This window comes from Amphibalanus amphitrite, unplaced genomic scaffold, assembly GCF_019059575.1.
Source record: "Amphibalanus amphitrite isolate SeventyFive unplaced genomic scaffold, NRLGWU_Aamphi_draft 000029F_arrow, whole genome shotgun sequence".
Taxonomy (NCBI): Eukaryota; Metazoa; Arthropoda; class Thecostraca; order Balanomorpha; family Balanidae; genus Amphibalanus; species Amphibalanus amphitrite.
This window is the reverse complement of record NW_024881525.1, coordinates 162,466-169,293: the sequence shown is the minus strand read 5'-3', so window position 1 is coordinate 169,293 and position 6,828 is coordinate 162,466.

The following is a 6,828-nucleotide window of genomic DNA, read 5'->3' as shown; positions in this document are numbered from 1 at the left end:
TCGAGTTTCTGTGAGCGGTACTCCGCTACCCAGCCATCTCAGCTCTGCCGAGTGGGCTGGTCCGTGACTGAAAGACCGTGGGATGGCACACCGTCCACTTAGCGGCTGGCACATCTGTTACGTCACTGACACGCCATTCTTCCGACAGAGTGGGTGACACGGTCTTCCCAAGTGTGTGCTATAAAATCGCGTGGCGTGCTGTTTTGTAGGTTAAACAGCAGATGGTGTATCGGTCAGATGCTTTTTGGAGGCAAGACGTTTGTGTGAACCATTCTGATCAGCAATCCTATCGAAATGTGAAGCTATTGTAGATAAAATATTTGAGAAAATAAATTCATGAAATTTAACGCGCCAGTGCAGGTACATCACGATCATTCACAGATTGGGAGCTTCGGTTTCCAGTAGGCCTGCTGGGTTAGCGATAAGCGCCCACAGTTGCCTACTGTCAATGACCAGATAACATCGGATTATGACGTTTCCAGACCACATAAGGCCTCCGAGCTCCGGACCACGTCTCATCGTGCGATCATCTGGACAGATGAGATGTCATAACCAACAGATGTCGTCCGAGATTAGGCTGACCGGTGGCGGCCGGCTCTTTTTAATCGCCGACAAAGCTGTGCCGCGTGTGCCCGAGGGCTGCTGCTGCTGCTGTTGTAAGTATTCTCCGGAATTTCGATTTTTAGCGAAATGCTGTAGCTGTTTACGAAATGCTGTCTTTACATGTGGACCTCATCATAGGCACATGTTTTCGAGAAGGCTGATGTAATATTCCCTGAAACGTTTTTTACTCGAGAAGTTTTTCACCACCTGTATGACGAACCGTCGGTGGAGACTTATCTCACATTTTTACATTTTCACTTGCCACTGCAGGAGTGTCTGTTATAGATGGTGTGGCGTTGGAATCCTTGCCTCTCGGTGTGCGGTGCCGTGTTGGGTTCTTCACAGTACCGGGCGGTGACGAGGCTGTGGGTAGACGACTGGCGTCAGCTGCGGCCTCGGCCGCAACAGCTGCCTCCAACCGAACTGAGATTGCCTGAGATGGAGCCGAGATACGCCGGGGAGGAATATTGAGACAGAACGGGCTGATTACAGGGACACTCACAGTAGAAAGAATTCGGCACTATCCAAGCCTGCACCCTGCAAATGTATGTGCTTCAAAGCAGATCATTGCAACGACGTTTATCAGAATGTATGCACTATGCAATATGCATGATGTCATGTATTGATTTTCCAAGTTTAGGAGACTATTCAGATTTTCAGTGACATAAGCCCCGTTTCCATAAACTGCACGGTATAAAAAGCTTGCTGGCCATGCTCACTGCGATACACACCGTCACCGTCACACCACGGCTCAGTCCCAGCTGCCGCTGGTGGTCACCGTCACAACTCCCGGCGGCGCGGCCCGGTCACGGCGGCTCCGTGAAAACGGTACCGGACAGCTCGCCGGCCGACCGGCGACGGTTACGTCATCTGTGCCTGGGTCAAACGTCTCAGACAGCCGGCGCTGATGTATCTGTCTCCGCTCAGGGCGTATTTTAAGGAATTTTCACTGGGTCGGCAATCACAATTAGGGGCGGCATTTTGCACTCATAGGGGCGGCACTTGGCATCTGAGGGGGCGGCATACCTACTGATATTTAATGACCAAAAAAGACACGTTCGACGGTTCTTTTATAACTCTTTCTAAGTAATGATTTCAGATTCAACCTAAGCTCAGCGGTATTTCCGGGATATAGTTTTTCTCTCATCATAATGCGATAAATGAAATATAATTTGATTTTACAAAAAACATAATTTTAAAATTTTACCTGAGGTCAAGTTCATGACCTCACCAGAAATAGAACATGTTGCATACCAGTCGATCCGTATCGTCAAGCTTAAAACATTCACGCGTTTTATGGCTCTATCTAGAACAGTGGTCGGCAGGTCGCACGAGTGGTGCCCACTTTATGGGCGCTGGACGGGGCCATTACCCCCACTTGTCATACCTCATTGCTTACACAGCAAGGGTCGCTGATATTCGGCCATATCCTTAGACGTCTCTATTTTTCTGCATATGTATAAATAAAATTCAACACATTTAAACTCTCTTTTTATGGAGAGGGAGAGCGGGTGGAGTAAGGATGAACTCATACATTTTTTATTTATTAGTTACTCGCGTAATGAACAGCGTATTGCACAGATAAGTTCATCCCTCCCCCCCCCCCCCAGTTAATGAATGTTATACCTACCTACTCAAACATTTTGGTGACCCCAGTGACATTGTCATTGAGTTTTTGAAATTCGAATGACCTTCACTCGGTAACTTTCTCTCCGGCTCGGCCGGCGGACAAAACGCAAGCGGAGACAATGCGGGGAGTCCGGTGCTCTACCAACTGAGCTACGGAACAGGCAAATGCTCACCATAGATATACCGACTGAACAATCCCTTTATAACTTCAGCGATTGATAAGACAAACAGTGTGTCACTGTAAGTACATAAAATGTAAGTCTCGAAATTGCGATGTCTTTGACCAAAGGTAAGGACAATTTTGCGACCCTTCCATTAGGTATAAGGAAATGGGAGAAAGTCGGGGCATGTGCCTCTTTTTATAGGTAGACAAATGTCAAAGTTAACGAATTTAAACATCAGAAAACAATTAAAAATGACACACTTAATCGGAAAAATGCCACCCACGACCCCTCGTTATGTCCTTGAGGTCATGTCAGGTCATGGATTGGTAGGCCTCCAGCAGGTCTTTTTTTCAATAACTTCTGATAGAGACATGCGATATGCCTGAGCGATGAAAACACCTTATATGATTTCAGTTTGACGATACAAATCGACTGATGTGCAACATGACCTTTACCAGTCAGGTCATGACCTGGACCTGAGCTCAAATTTCCCAAATGACATTTGAATGTCAAATTATAGTTCATTCGACGCATCTCGACGAGAGGAGCACAGTACTAAAAAAAAACGATGTCATAACTTTCGTGAGTCAATAATTATTAAAGTAAAAAGGTTCTTCATTAAAACAGCTCAGTAGAGGGGTGGAGGGTGTCCACTGTCCCCTTTAACCCTCCCCGGCCCGACACGGGTTAAACAAGTTGTGCTCTGGAGGTTAAGTCGTTGATGTTAGGTCAAGTCTGAGGACTTTATAGGAACGTTGAAGAGCTATCGAATGCGCTTTTTCGCGGTGCTGTAGTTCTATTATTCCCCGAGTTATGCGCCAGTTTCTCAATAAATGTTGAAACAGACAACATTTCACCCACATTTCACCTTTGATGACCTCTGGTCACCTGATATTTGACATTTGACTTGACCTAACCAAAGTACGGTTAACCAACTAACCCAAGTAGTTTTGACACTCCTTCGAATGCCGCTTACCGCGTGTCGCTACGTGGCCCAAGTAGCCAAGTTATAGGGGTCGGGAGGGGGGTTCAAACAACCTCAGCCCGGCGCCGGTTAAGGGAAGGCACTATCATTTTGGGGGCGCTGCAGATATGCTAAGGGACGGCAGCATCAGTTTGAGGCGCGCCACCAATTTTTTTTTTAGGGCACTTAAACCACTTTGAGGGACACCACCGACACTGTGAGGAGCGCAATTATCTCTTTGAGCGTTGAGGGGTGGCACCATTACATTGAAGGGCGCCATGTGAGCAGTTGACAATGAGGAGCGCCAAGAGACGCCAACATTACTCGGGGGGGGGGGGGGGGCAACATCACTTTTATTTTGAGGACGCCACCCACATTGTAAGGGGCGGTACTGTAACTTTAAGGAACGCCGCGGATACTTTAAGGGGCGGCTTCATCATATGGAGGGGCGCTACAGATGGTTAATGGGTGGCAATAGGTATGATATTTAGGGACTCCGATACTTCGAAGGGCGCCACCGTTTGTTTGAGTTTATTTATTTATTTATTTATTTAGGCTCGTTACAACATCCACGTAGTGGCTTTTACGTTGTAGTGTCAGTATACATGAAAATCATCTCACATCTCGGGCATAGATAAAAATACAAAAAGAAAAGTAAAATACAAGAACACGATAAGAATATTAAAATACCACGATAACAGCATCTATAAAATGTTGAGGTAAGCTAAATCACCATCCGATAGGTACAGTCTGTCTTAAAAGTACCGCGCAAAGTGACGGTGGATCCATCGAGCCCGACTGAGCAAGGGCCTGCTAAATTTGGGTCACCGAAGCAACTGACATCCTTGTCCATTCCCTAGGTCAATTGGTCGGTGACTTTTAAATTAAAGCAGGCCCTTTCTCGGTCAGGGTTGATGGATCCACCGCCACTTTGCGCGGTACTTTTAAGACAGACTGTACAGTGGGTCTATTTAACATCTCCAGAGCCACCACGTGGCGCTACGGTCGGGGTAGGGCGAGTCCAAATCCCGAGGGAAGTGAGGTCGCCGGTCATTGTGGGGGAAGGAGGGAGGGGGAGTGACGGGGTATCACGGCGCATGGGGCGTGCGTAGCGCCGGGAGTGGGCCGCCCAGGGCCGCCCGCCACTGCGCCGAGGCTGATGGGAGGGGATGATGGTTGCGGGTGCGTTCACTCCGGTATGGTGGTATTCTGTTCATGTGGAACCAGCAAGAATGCGACTGAAGGAAATCATTATCTCAAACAAACGGGCAGGCCAGAGGCAGCGTCAGTTCCAGCTAAAATATTGAACAATGATAGGTAATTGAAATCTAGGACGCATTCATAGCATGCAACTATTCAGTCGATAGTTGCATGATGCTTTTCATGATGCATGATGAGGCTGTTCTAAACTGTTAGTTGAGTTAGATATTTTTCATTTGGCACGATCAGTTTGGCGGGTTTTATCGGGCCGAAAAGAATCAGAAAAGAAAAAAAATTGAAATGGCTCCAGAAAAATGTCTAAAAATATTTTCTGAAAAATGAAACTTTGCTAAACATTTTATAAGCGATAATTTTGACTTTTTGAGAGGATATTGGGGAAAGATATTCGGGAAAGATGCTATCGTGCTTATCTGTGTTGCAGTAGAAGGAAAGGTTTGGCTCGTGTCGAGATAAAACCAGACCCGGGAGTGGGGCTCGAACTCACGACATCGCATTCAGCTCACAGGCTACCCAACCTCAACGCTACGAGCACCTATCGCCCTGCGCAGCTTGCTCAGTGTTTCGTCTAGAATTCGGCCAAAGTGTCTGACGGTCACGAGGCGAAACCGCAAGGTAAATGTCCGTCCCGGTAGCTCGGTTGGTGGAGCGCTGGACTCCATGTGTCATGGTGGTGAGAGCGCACGTCCCGGTCGCAAAAGTCCGGGTTCGAAACGCGACGTGTGCTTGACATTTTTGAGCCTCCTGACGGGTATTTTTGTGGTTGGTGGCAGGCCGCTGCCAGGCGAAGTCAGTAAGGGGACCGGCCGTGCGCGGCTATGTGCGCACGTTAAAATTTGGACTCTAATTCTGCCATAGACCAGGAATTGTTTGATCGGAGGGTAGAGAGCAGGGACAACGCAACAAGCTCAGCTTAGCGGGGACTCTGTCCTTGTGATTCCTTTCATTCAAAAGGTTCGGGCCAAATTTAATATTAAAAAAGGGGAGCCGATTGCCGAACCAGGTTGTGCCGGGTTGAACCCTGTTGGACCGGTGTCTTACACGCAATCATGGTCAGACAAAACAGAGGCTAATTTCGGGTCAAATATTTTTATTAACTGATCTGATTGTTTTTAGCTTACACGTGTATTAACTTTACGCTTTTTTTAACACGAGACTTCATGCACAAAAATGTGACATTCGTCTACTTTTCCTCATCTTCTCTTAGCGACTTGATTTGACCTTAAAGGCCCATCTTACCAGTAAAAAAATCACCTGCGTGATAATTATTTGTCAAAGGGCGCTCTACGCAAGAAACGCCAGTCGGTCAAAAAACTGGCGAACGATACGATCTTCCTATTGCTTGAATTATATTCAGTGAAAATTTCAGGAGACATAAATAATATTAATCCTTATAGCTATAGCTATATTATAGCTATACCAGTATACTGGTCGCCCGGAGCATTCGCTAGCATTGCATTGTCAGCTGCATTAGCAACATCACATTTGCATTACTTTGGGTTCATCATAGTTGACAGTAGATAAACCGGCCACAGCAAACCCATGCCTCATTATCCTTTCCTTCCAAGCAGCCAACTGCCAAGCTAACCGGCCGCCCGGCCCACCACCGCGATATGGAACAACGCTGGAGTGCGCCATTTGCCTGCGGCAGTGCCCCACCGCGCCGGGGCTGTTTGACAGGTCACCCGCACCGTGACCTCGCCACCCGCCCCGCCTTCTCGCCCCTCCCCACCTCCCCACCGGGCTCAGCTCGGTAGTGACCTCTCCTTGAATCTCACATGGACTCGACTGAGGCTCAACGCCATCTAGTTTCGTCTGGAGATCCTTACTAGATCCACTGTACATGAAATATATGTAAAAGATGACAGTAAATGGAGCGGTACTAAACGACCTAAAAGGCGAACGAACAATGACACCTAAGATATAAACATTGCACAAACTATCACACTAACGCATTCTCTCTGATATTCTTCCTGCACTGCCTAACGGTCGGCGCCTCCCGGACAGCTGGTGGCGCTCCATTCCAGCTAGCCACGGCGCGGTAGGTAAAGAAGCGCCGGGCACGTTCAGTGCGCACCTTGGGTAGCTGGAGCTGCCCAGCTTCAACGGCCCGGGTGCTGCGTGCTGATATGTCTGCGCGGGACTCGACAAGAGTTTTTAGATTTGCGGAATAAGTTCCGTCTTTTAGAATCTTATGAATCGTGAGAATATCCTTTTCCACAATAAGTTTGTCTAAATTTTGCCAATTAT